Source organism: Pleurodeles waltl, chromosome 7 (assembly GCF_031143425.1).
Source record: "Pleurodeles waltl isolate 20211129_DDA chromosome 7, aPleWal1.hap1.20221129, whole genome shotgun sequence".
Lineage (NCBI taxonomy): Eukaryota > Metazoa > Chordata > Amphibia > Caudata > Salamandridae > Pleurodeles > Pleurodeles waltl.
This window is the reverse complement of record NC_090446.1, coordinates 122,231,433-122,244,602: the sequence shown is the minus strand read 5'-3', so window position 1 is coordinate 122,244,602 and position 13,170 is coordinate 122,231,433. Positions and strand designations below refer to the sequence as shown.

The 13,170-nt window shown below is 49.9% G+C and overlaps 1 protein-coding gene across 1 annotated transcript in view; it reads left to right on the top strand.

Moving 5' to 3' along the window:
• The window catches only part of PRPF6 (pre-mRNA processing factor 6), a 594,778-nt gene that overhangs the window by 448,813 nt on the left and 132,795 nt on the right, over positions 1-13,170 (top strand). The gene's annotated exons all lie outside the window — the stretch shown is intronic.

Here is a 13,170-nt window from a genome sequence, read left to right as displayed (position 1 = left end):
TTGGCATGGTTGCCCCCTGACTTTTTTCCTTTGCTGATGCTATGTTTACAATTGAAAGTGTGCTGAGGCCTGCTAACCAGGCCCCAGCACCAGTGTTCTTTCCCTAACCTGTACTTTTGTATCCACAATTGGCAGACCCTGGCATCCAGATAAGTCCCTTGTAACTGGTACTTCTAGTACCAAGGGCCCTGATGCCAAGGAAGGTCTCTAAGGGCTGCAGCATGTCTTATGCCACCCTGGAGACCTCTCACTCAGCACAGACACACTGCTTGCCAGCTTGTGTGTGCTAGTGAGAACAAAACGAGTAAGTCGACATGGCACTCCCCTCAGGGTGCCATGCCAGCCTCTCACTGCCTATGCAGTATAGGTAAGACACCCCTCTAGCAGGCCTTACAGCCCTAAGGCAGGGTGCACTATACCATAGGTGAGGGTACCAGTGCATGAGCATGGTACCCCTACAGTGTCTAAACAAAACCTTAGACATTGTAAGTGCAGGGTAGCCATAAGAGTATATGGTCTGGGAGTCTGTCAAACACGAACTCCACAGCACCATAATGGCTACATTGAAAACTGGGAAGTTTGGTATCAAACTTCTCAGCACAATAAATGCACACTGATGCCAGTGTACATTTTATTGTAAAATACACCCCAGAGGGCACCTTAGAGGTGCCCCCTGAAACTTAACCGACTATCTGTGTAGGCTGACTAGTTTTAGCAGCCTGCCACAAACCGAGACATGTTGCTGGCCCCATGGGGAGAGTGCCTTTGTCACTCTGAGGCCAGTAACAAAGCCTGCACTGGGTGGAGATGCTAACACCTCCCCCAGGCAGGAATTGTCACACCTGGCGGTGAGCCTCAAAGGCTCACCTCCTTTGTGCCAACCCAGCAGGACACTCCAGCTAGTGGAGTTGCCCGCCCCCTCCGGCCAGGCCCCACTTTTGGCGGCAAGGCCGGAGAAAATAATGAGAAAAACAAGGAGGAGTCACTGGCCAGTCAGGACAGCCCCTAAGGTGTCCTGAGCTGAGGTGACTCTGACTTTTAGAAATCCTCCATCTTGCAGATGGAGGATTCCCCCAATAGGGTTAGGATTGTGACCCCCTCCCCTTGGGAGGAGGCACAAAGAGGGTGTACCCACCCTCAGGGCTAGTAGCCATTGGCTACTAACCCCCCAGACCTAAACACGCCCTTAAATTTAGTATTTAAGGGCTACCCTGAACCCTAGAAAATTAGATTACTGCAACTACAAGAAGAAGGACTGCCTAGCTGAAAACCCCTGCAGAGGAAGACCAGAAGACGACAACTGCCTTGGCTCCAGAAACTCACCGGCCTGTCTCCTGCTTTCCAAAGATCCTGCTCCAGCGACGCCTTCCAAAGGGACCAGCGACCTCGACATCCTCTGAGGACTGCCCCTGCTTCGAAAAGACAAGAAACTCCCGAGGACAGCGGACCTGCTCCAAGAAAAGCTGCAACTTTGTTTCCAGCAGCTTTAAAGAACCCTGCAAGCTCCTCGCAAGAAGCGTGAGACTTGCAACACTGCACCCGGCGACCCCGACTCGGCTGGTGGCGATCCAACACCTCAGGAGGGACCCCAGGACTACTCTAAGACTGTGAGTACAAAAACCTGTCCCCCCTGAGCCCCCACAGCGCCGCCTGCAGAGGGAATCCCGAGGCTTCCCCTGACCGCGACTCTTTGAATCCTAAGTCCCGACACCTGGGAGAGACCCTGCACCCGCAGCCCCCAGGACCTGAAGGACCGGACTTTCACTGGAGAAGTGACCCCCAGGAGTCCCTCTCCCTTGCCCAAGTGGAGGTTTCCCCGAGGAACCCCCCCCTTGCCTGTCTGCAGCGCTGAAGAGATCCCTAGATCTCCCATTGACTTCCATTACAAACCCAACGCTTGTTTCTACACTGCACCCGGCCGCCCCCGCGCTGCTGAGGGTGAAATTTCTGTGTGGGCTTGTGTCCCCCCCGGTGCCCTACAAAACCCCCCTGGTCTGCCCTCCGAAGACGCGGGTACTTACCTGCAAGCAGACCGGAACCGGGGCACCCCCTTCTCTCCATTCTAGCCTATGTGTTTTTGGGCACCACTTTGAACTCTGCACCTGACCGGCCCTGAGCTGCTGGTGTGGTGACTTTGGGGTTGCTCTGAACCCCCAACGGTGGGCTACCTTGGACCAAGAACTAAGCCCTGTAAGTGTCTTACTTACCTGGTTAACCTAACAAATACTTACCTCCCCTAGGAACTGTGAAAATTGCACTAAGTGTCCACTTTTAAAACAGCTATTTGTGAATAACTTGAAAAGTATACATGCAATTTTGATGATTTGAAGTTCCTAAAGTACTTACCTGCAATACCTTTCGAATGAGATATTACATGTAGAATTTGAACCTGTGGTTCTTAAAATAAACTAAGAAAAGATATTTTTCTATACAAAAACCTATTGGCTGGATTTGTCTCTGAGTGTGTGTACCTCATTTATTGTCTATGTGTATGTACAACAAATGCTTAACACTACTCCTTGGATAAGCCTACTGCTCGACCACACTACCACAAAATAGAGCATTAGTATTATCTCTTTTTGCCACTATCTTACCTCTAAGGGGAACCCTTGGACTCTATGCATGCTATTCCTTACTTTGAAATAGCACATACAGAGCCAACTTCCTACATTGGTGGATCAGCGGTGGGGTACAAGACTTTGCATTTGCTGGACTACTCAGCCAATACCTGATCACACGACAAATTCCAAAATTGTCATTAGAAATTCATTTTTGCAATTTGAAATTTTTCTAAATTCTTAAAAGTCCTGCTAGGGCCTTGTGTGTTAAGTCCCTGTTTAGCATTGTCTTTTAGAGTTTAAAAGTTTGTTAAAAGTTTGAAATTAGATTCTAGAAACAGTTTTAGATTCTTTAAAAAGTATTCCAACTCTTAGCAGAATAATGTCTGATACAGAGATGCAGGTGGTGGAACTCGACACCACACCTTACCTCCATCTTAAGATGAGGGAGCTAAGGTCTCTCTGTAATATCAAAAAAATAACCATTGGCTCCAGACCTACCAAAATTCAGCTCCAGGAGCTGTTGGCAGAGTTTGAAAAAGCCAACCCCTCTGATGATGACCTCACAGAGGAAGAAATTAGTGACTTGGAGGCCAATGTCCCTCCTCCAGTCCTAAATAGGGAGAACAGGACCCCTCAAGTCCTGTCTCCAACTGTGTTAGTCAGAAATAGTGAGTCCCTCACAGGAGGGTCCCACATTTCTGAAATCACTGAGGATGCTCTCAGTGAAGATGACCTCCTGTTAGCCAGGATGGCCAAAAGATTGGCTTTAGAGAGACAGCTCCTAGCCATAGAAAGGGAAAGACAAGAGATGGGCCTAGGACCCATCAATGGTGGCAGCAATATAAATAGGGTCAGAGATTCTCCTGACATGTTAAAAATCCCCAAAGGGATTGTGACAAAATATGAAGATGGTGATGACATCACCAAGTGGTTCACAGCTTTTGAGAGGGCTTGTGTAACCAGAAAAGTGAACAGATCTCACTGGGGTGCTCTCCTTTGGGAAATGTTCACTGGAAAGTGTAGGGATAGACTCCTCACACTCTCTGGAAAAGATGCAGAATCTTATGACCTCATGAAGGGTACCCTGATTGAGGGCTTTGGATTCTCCACTGAGGAGTACAGGATTAGGTTCAGGGGGGCTCAAAAATCCTCGAGCCAGACCTGGGTTGACTTTGTTGACTACTCAGTGAAAACACTAGATGGTTGGATTCAAGGCAGTGGTGTAAGTAATTATGATGGGCTGTACAATTTATTTGTGAAAGAACACCTATTGAGTAATTGTTTCAATGATAAACTGCATCAGCATCTGGTAGACCTAGGACCAATTTCTCCCCAAGAATTGGGAAAGAAGGCGGACCATTGGGTCAAGACAAGGGTGTCCAAGACTTCAACAGGGGGTGACCAAAAGAAAGGGGTCACAAAGACTCCCCAGGGGAAGGGTGATGAGACAACCAAAACTAAAAATAGTAAAGAGTCTTCTACAGGCCCCCAAAAACCTGCACAGGAGGGTGGGCCCAGAGCCTCTTCACAAAACAATGGGTACAAGGGTAAAAACTTTGATCCCAAAAAGGCCTGGTGTCATAGCTGTAAACAGCATGGACACCAAACTGGAGACAAGGCCTGTCCCAAGAAAGGTCCCACTCCAAACTCCCATCCAGGTAACACTGGTATGGCTAGTCTCCAAGTGGGATCAACAGTGTGCCCAGAGCAAATCAGGGTCCACACTGAAGCTACTCTAGTTTCTGAGGGTGGGGTGGATTTAGCCACACTAGCTGTCTGGCCGCCTAACATGCAAAAATACAGACAGCAACTCTTAATTAATGGGACTAGAATAGAGGGCCTGAGGGATACAGGTGCCAGTGTCACCATGGTGACAGAGAAACTGGTTTCCCCTGGCCAATACCTGACTGGAAAAACTTACACAGTCACCAACGCTGACAATCAGAGAAAAGTACATCCCATGGCAATGGTTACTTTAGAATGGGGAGGGGTCAATGGCCTGAAACAGGTGGTGGTCTCCTCAAATATCCCAGTGGACTGTCTGCTTGGAAATGACCTGGAGTCCTCAGCATGGGCTGAGGTAGAACTAAAAACCCATGCAGCAATGCTGGGTATCCCTGAACTGGTGTGTGTGAAAACAAGAGCACAGTGCAAGGCACAGGGTGAAAAAGTAGAGCTGGAGTCTGGAAAAATGGCCCAGCCTACCAAGAGAACAGGAAAGTCAGTTGGGAAACCAACTGCAACACAGCAAAAGAAAGGGAACCTCTCTTCTCAGGAAGAAGTTCTGCCCTCTGAGGGAACTGAGCCTTTGGAGCTTGAACCTTACCAGGTTGAGCTCTTAGGCCCAGGGGGACCCTCAAGGGAGGAGCTGTGTAAGGGACAAGAAACCTGTCCCTCTCTTGAAGGCCTTAGGCAGCAAGCTGCTGAAGAGTCCAAAGGCAAGAAAAATGGAACACATAGGGTCTATTGGGAAGATGGACTCCTGTACACTGAGGCCAGAGATCCCAAACCTGGTGCCACTAGGAGAGTGGTAGTGCCTCAGCTGTTCAGGAAGTTCATCCTAACATTGGCCCATGACATTCCCCTTGCTGGACATTTGGGACAAACCAAGACGTGGGAGAGGTTAGTCAACCACTTCTACTGGCCCAATATGTCCAACATGGTTAAGGAGTTTTGCCTCTCCTGCCCCACCTGTCAAGCCAGTGGTAAGACAGGTGGGCACCCAAAGGCCCCCCTCATTCCACTTCCAGTGGTGGGGGTTCCCTTTGAAAGAGTGGGTGTGGACATAGTTGGTCCACTAGAACCTCCCACAGCCTCAGGAAATATGTATATCCTGGTAGTAGTGGATCATGCTACCAGGTATCCTGAAGCTATTCCCCTTAGGTCGACTACTGCCCCTGCAGTAGCCAAGGCCCTCATTGGTATCTTTACCAGAGTGGGTTTCCCTAAGGAGGTGGTGTCTGACAGAGGTACCAACTTCATGTCAGCATACCTAAAGCACATGTGGAATGAGTGTGGGGTGACTTATAAATTCACTACACCATACCATCCACAAACTAATGGCTTAGTTGAGAGATTCAACAAGACATTAAAGGGCATGATCATGGGGCTCCCAGAAAAACTCAAAAGGAGATGGGATGTCCTCTTGCCATGTCTGCTTTTCGCTTACAGAGAGGTGCCACAGAAGGGAGTAGGATTCTCACCCTTTGAACTTCTGTTTGGTCATCCTGTAAGAGGACCACTTGCTCTTGTTAAAGAAGGCTGGGAGAGACCTCTCCATGAGCCTAAACAAGACATAGTGGACTATGTACTTGGCCTTCGCTCTAGAATGGCAGAATACATGGAAAAGGCAACCAAAAACCTTGAGGCCAGCCAACAGCTCCAGAAGTTTTGGTATGACCAAAAGGCTGCACTGGTTGAGTTCCAACCAGGGCAGAAAGTCTGGGTTCTGGAGCCTGTGGCTCCCAGGGCACTCCAGGACAAATGGAGTGGCCCTTACCCAGTACTAGAAAGGAAGAGTCAGGTCACCTACTTGGTGGACCTGGGCACAAGCAGGAGCCCCAAGAGGGTGATCCATGTGAACCGCCTTAAGCTCTTCCATGACAGGGCTGATGTGAATCTGTTGATGGTAACAGATGAGGATCAGGAGGCAGAGAGTGAACCTCTCCCTGATCTTCTGTCATCAGACCCAAAAGATGGCACAGTAGATGGAGTGATCTACTCAGACACCCTCTCTGGCCAACAGCAAGCTGATTGTAGGAGAGTCCTACAACAGTTTCCTGAACTCTTCTCCTTAACCCCTGGTCAGACACACCTGTGTACCCATGATGTGGACACAGGAGACAGCATGCCTGTCAAGAACAAAATCTTTAGACAGTCTGACCATGTTAAGGAAAGCATCAAGGTGGAAGTCCACAAGATGCTGGAATTGGGAGTGATTGAGCGCTCTGACAGCCCCTGGGCTAGCCCAGTGGTCTTAGTCCCCAAACCTCACACCAAAGATGGAAAGAAAGAGATGAGGTTTTGTGTGGACTACAGAGGGCTCAATTCTGTCACCAAGACAGATGCTCATCCAATTCCAAGAGCTGATGAGCTCATAGACAAATTAGGTGCTGCCAAATTCCTAAGTACCTTTGACTTGACAGCAGGGTACTGGCAAATAAAAATGGCACCTGGAGCAAAAGAGAAAACAGCATTCTCCACACCTGATGGGCATTATCAGTTTACTGTTATGCCCTTTGGTTTAAAGAATGCCCCTGCCACCTTCCAAAGGTTGGTGAATCAAGTCCTTGCTGGCTTGGAGTCCTTTAGCACAGCTTATCTTGATGATATTGCTGTCTTTAGCTCCACCTGGCAGGATCACCTGGTCCACCTGAGGAAGGTTTTGAAGGCTCTGCAATCTGCAGGCCTCTCTATCAAGGCATCCAAATGCCAGATAGGGCAGGGAACTGTGGTTTACTTGGGACACCTTGTAGGTGGAGGCCAAGTTCAGCCACTCCAACCCAAGATCCAGACTATTCTGGACTGGGTAGCTCCAAAAACCCAGACTCAAGTCAGGGCATTCCTTGGCTTGACTGGGTATTACAGGAGGTTTGTGAAGGGATATGGATCCATTGTGACAGCCCTCACTGAACTCACCTCCAAGAAAATGCCCAAGAAAGTGAACTGGACTGTGGAATGCCAACAGGCCTTTGACACCCTGAAACAAGCAATGTGCTCAGCACCAGTTCTAAAAGCTCCAGATTATTCTAAGCAGTTCATTGTGCAGACTGATGCCTCTGAACATGGGATAGGGGCAGTTTTGTCCCAAACAAATGATGATGGCCTTGACCAGCCTGTTGCTTTCATTAGCAGGAGGTTACTCCCCAGGGAGCAGCGTTGGAGTGCCATTGAGAGGGAGGCCTTTGCTGTGGTTTGGTCCCTGAAGAAGCTGAGACCATACCTCTTTGGGACTCACTTCCTAGTTCAAACTGACCACAGACCTCTCAAATGGCTGATGCAAATGAAAGGTGAAAATCCTAAACTGTTGAGGTGGTCCATCTCCCTACAGGGAATGGACTTTATAGTGGAACACAGACCTGGGACTGCCCATGCCAATGCAGATGGCCTTTCCAGGTTCTTCCACTTAGAAAATGAAGACTCTCTTGGGAAAGGTTAGTCTCATCCTCTTTCGTTTGGGGGGGGGTTGTGTAAGGAAATGCCTCCTTGGCATGGTTGCCCCCTGACTTTTTTCCTTTGCTGATGCTATGTTTACAATTGAAAGTGTGCTGAGGCCTGCTAACCAGGCCCCAGCACCAGTGTTCTTTCCCTAACCTGTACTTTTGTATCCACAATTGGCAGACCCTGGCATCCAGATAAGTCCCTTGTAACTGGTACTTCTAGTACCAAGGGCCCTGATGCCAAGGAAGGTCTCTAAGGGCTGCAGCATGTCTTATGCCACCCTGGAGACCTCTCACTCAGCACAGACACACTGCTTGCCAGCTTGTGTGTGCTAGTGAGAACAAAACGAGTAAGTCGACATGGCACTCCCCTCAGGGTGCCATGCCAGCCTCTCACTGCCTATGCAGTATAGGTAAGACACCCCTCTAGCAGGCCTTACAGCCCTAAGGCAGGGTGCACTATACCATAGGTGAGGGTACCAGTGCATGAGCATGGTACCCCTACAGTGTCTAAACAAAACCTTAGACATTGTAAGTGCAGGGTAGCCATAAGAGTATATGGTCTGGGAGTCTGTCAAACACGAACTCCACAGCACCATAATGGCTACACTGAAAACTGGGAAGTTTGGTATCAAACTTCTCAGCACAATAAATGCACACTGATGCCAGTGTACATTTTATTGTAAAATACACCCCAGAGGGCACCTTAGAGGTGCCCCCTGAAACTTAACCGACTATCTGTGTAGGCTGACTAGTTTTAGCAGCCTGCCACAAACCGAGACATGTTGCTGGCCCCATGGGGAGAGTGCCTTTGTCACTCTGAGGCCAGTAACAAAGCCTGCACTGGGTGGAGATGCTAACACCTCCCCCAGGCAGGAATTGTCACACCTGGCGGTGAGCCTCAAAGGCTCACCTCCTTTGTGCCAACCCAGCAGGACACTCCAGCTAGTGGAGTTGCCCGCCCCCTCCGGCCAGGCCCCACTTTTGGCGGCAAGGCCGGAGAAAATAATGAGAAAAACAAGGAGGAGTCACTGGCCAGTCAGGACAGCCCCTAAGGTGTCCTGAGCTGAGGTGACTCTGACTTTTAGAAATCCTCCATCTTGCAGATGGAGGATTCCCCCAATAGGGTTAGGATTGTGACCCCCTCCCCTTGGGAGGAGGCACAAAGAGGGTGTACCCACCCTCAGGGCTAGTAGCCATTGGCTACTAACCCCCCAGACCTAAACACGCCCTTAAATTTAGTATTTAAGGGCTACCCTGAACCCTAGAAAATTAGATTCCTGCAACTACAAGAAGAAGGACTGCCTAGCTGAAAACCCCTGCAGAGGAAGACCAGAAGACGACAACTGCCTTGGCTCCAGAAACTCACCGGCCTGTCTCCTGCTTTCCAAAGATCCTGCTCCAGCGACGCCTTCCAAAGGGACCAGCGACCTCGACATCCTCTGAGGACTGCCCCTGCTTCGAAAAGACAAGAAACTCCCGAGGACAGCGGACCTGCTCCAAGAAAAGCTGCAACTTTGTTTCCAGCAGCTTTAAAGAACCCTGCAAGCTCCCCGCAAGAAGCGTGAGACTTGCAACACTGCACCCGGCGACCCCGACTCGGCTGGTGGCGATCCAACACCTCAGGAGGGACCCCAGGACTACTCTAAGACTGTGAGTACAAAAACCTGTCCCCCCTGAGCCCCCACAGCGCCGCCTGCAGAGGGTATCCCGAGGCTTCCCCTGACCGCGACTCTTTGAATCCCGACACCTGGGAGAGACCCTGCACCCGCAGCCCCCAGGACCTGAAGGACCGGACTTTCACTGGAGAAGTGACCCCCAGGAGTCCCTCTCCCTTGCCCAAGTGGAGGTTTCCCCGAGGAACCCCCCCCCTTGCCTGCCTGCAGCGCTGAAGAGATCCCTAGATCTCCCATTGACTTCCATTACAAACCCGACGCTTGTTTCTACACTGCACCCGGCCGCCCCCGCGCTACTGAGGGTGAAATTTCTGTGTGGGCTTGTGTCCCCCCCGGTGCCCTACAAAACCCCCCTGGTCTGCCCTCCGAAGACGCGGGTACTTACCTGCAAGCAGACCGGAACCGGGGCACCCCCTTCTCTCCATTCTAGCCTATGTGTTTTTGGGCACCACTTTGAACTCTGCACCTGACCGGCCCTGAGCTGCTGGTGTGGTGACTTTGGGGTTGCTCTGAACCCCCAACGGTGGGCTACCTTGGACCAAGAACTAAGCCCTGTAAGTGTCTTACTGTAAAGAAATGGCTCCCTGTTGCAGTTACCCCCCACTTTTTGCCTGATACCGATGCTGACTTGACTGAGAAGTGTGCTGGGACCCTGCTAACCAGGCCCCAGCACCAGTGTTCCTTCACCTAAAATGTACCATTGTATCCACAATTGGCACACCCTGGCATTCAGATAAGTCCCTTGTAACTGGTACTTCTAGTACCAAGGGCCCTGATGCCAAGAAAGGTCTCTAAGGGCTGCAGCATGTCTTATGCCACCCTAGAGACCCCTCACTCAGCACAGACACACTGCTTACAAGCCTGTGTGTGCTAGTGAGAACAAAATGAGTAAGTCGACATGGCACTCCCCTCAGGGTGCCATGCCAGCCTCTCACTGCCTATGCAGTATAGGTAAGACACCCCTCTAGCAGGCCTTACAGCCCTAAGGCAGGGTGCACTATACCATAGGTGAGGGTACCAGTGCATGAGCACTGTGCCCCTACAGTGTCTAAGCAAAACCTTAGACATTGTAAGTGCAGGGTAGCCATAAGAGTATATGGTCTGGGAGTCTGTTTTACACGAACTCCACAGCACCATAATGGCTACACTGAAAACTGGGAAGTTTGGTATCAAACTTCTCAGCACAATAAATGCACACTGATGCCAGTGTACATTTTATTGTAAAATACACCACAGAGGGCACCTTAGAGGTGCCCCCTGAAACTTAACCGACTGTCTGTGTAGGCTGACTAGTTCCAGCAGCCTGCCACACCAGAGACATGTTGCTGGCCCCATGGGGAGAGTGCCTTTGTCACTCTGAGGCCAGTAACAAAGCCTGCACTGGGTGGAGATGCTAACACCTCCCCCAGGCAGGAGCTGTGACACCTGGCGGTGAGCCTCAAAGGCTCACCCCTTTGTCACAGCCCAGCAGGACACTCCAGCTAGTGGAGTTGCCCGCCCCCTCCGGCCAGGCCCCACTTTTGGCGGCAAGGCCGGAGAAAATAATGAGAAAAACAAGGAGGAGTCACTGGCCAGTCAGGACAGCCCCTAAGGTGTCCTGAGCTGAAGTGACTCTAACTTTTAGAAATCCTCCATCTTGCAGATGGAGGATTCCCCCAATAGGGTTAGGATTGTGACCCCCTCCCCTTGGGAGGAGGCACAAAGAGGGTGTACCCACCCTCAGGGCTAGTGGCCATTGGCTACTAACCCCCCAGACCTAAACACGCCCTTAAATTTAGTATTTAAGGGCTACCCTGAACCCTAGAAAATTAGATTCCTGCAACTACAAGAAGAAGGACTGCCCAGCTGAAAACCCCTGCAGCGGAAGACCAGAAGACGACAACTGCCTTGGCTCCAGAAACTCACCGGCCTGTCTCCTGCCTTCCAAAGATCCTGCTCCAGCGACGCCTTCCAAAGGGACCAGCGACCTCGACATCCTCTGAGGACTGCCCCTGCTTCGAAAAGACAAGAAACTCCCGATGACAGCGGACCTGCTCCAAGAAAAGCTGCAACTTTGTTTCCAGCAGCTTTAAAGAACCCTGCAAGCTCCCCGCAAGAAGCGTGAGACTTGCAACACTGCACCCGGCGACCCCGACTCGGCTGGTGGAGATCCGACGCCTCAGGAGGGACCCCAGGACTACTCTGATACTGTGAGTACCAAAACCTGTCCCCCCTGAGCCCCAACAGCGCCGCCTGCAGAGGGAATCCCGAGGCTTCCCCTGACCGCGACTCTTTGAACCTAAAGTCCCGACGCCTGGGAGAGACCCTGCACCCGCAGCCCCCAGGACCTGAAGGACCGGACTTTCACTGGAGAAGCGACCCCCAGGAGTCCCTCTCCCTCGCCCAAGTGGAGGTTTCCCCGAGGAATCCCCCCCTTGCCTGCCTGCAGCGCTGAAGAGATCCCGAGATCTCTCATAGACTAACATTGCGAACCCGACGCTTGTTTCTACACTGCACCCGGCCGCCCCCGCGCTGCTGAGGGTAAAATTTCTGTGTGGACTTGTGTCCCCCCCGGTGCCCTACAAAACCCCCCTGGTCTGCCCTCCGAAGACGCGGGTACTTACCTGCAAGCAGACCGGAACCGGGGCACCCCCTTCTCTCCATTCTAGCCTATGTGTTTTGGGCACCACTTTGAACTCTGCACCTGACCGGCCCTGAGCTGCTGGTGTGGTGACTTTGGGGTTGCTCTGAACCCCCAACGGTGGGCTATCTTGGACCAAGAACTGAACCCTGTAAGTGTCTTACTTACCTGGTAAAACTAACAAATACTTACCTCCCCTAGGAACTGTGAAAATTGCACTAAGTGTCCACTTTTAAAACAGCTATTTGTGAATAACTTGAAAAGTATACATGCAATTTTGATGATTTGAGGTTCCTAAAGTACTTACCTGCAATACCTTTCGAATGAGCTATTACATGTAGAATTTGAACCGGTGGTTCTTAAAATAAACTAAGAAAAGATATTTTTCTATATAAAAACCTATTGGCTGGATTTGTCTCTGAGTGTGTGTACCTCATTTATTGTCTATGTGTATGTACAACAAATGCTTAACACTACTCCTTGGATAAGCCTACTGCTCGACCACACTACCACAAAATAGAGCATTAGTATTATCTATTTTTACCACTATTTTACCTCTAAGGGGAACCCTTGGACTCTGTGCATGCTATTCCTTACTTTGAAATAGCACATACAGAGCCAACTTCCTACACTTACTTACCTGGTTAACCTAACAAATACTTACCTCCCCTAGGAACTGTGAAAATTGCACTAAGTGTCCACTTTTAAAACAGCTATTTGTGAATAACTTGAAAAGTATACATGCAATTTTGATGATTTGAAGTTCCTAAAGTACTTACCTGCAATACCTTTCGAATGAGATATTACATGTAGAATTTGAACCTGTGGTTCTTAAAATAAACTAAGAAAAGATATTTTTCTATACAAAAACCTATTGGCTGGATTTGTCTCTGAGTGTGTGTACCTCATTTATTGTCTATGTGTATGTACAACAAATGCTTAACACTACTCCTTGGATAAGCCTACTGCTCGACCACACTACCACAAAATAGAGCATTAGTATTATCTCTTTTTGCCACTATCTTACCTCTAAGGGGAACCCTTGGACTCTGTGCATGCTATTCCTTACTTTGAAATAGCACATACAGAGCCAACTTCCTACACTGCCTTTGCAGACTTTGTGACATGGTGCAAAGCATGAGTGAAAACACAAT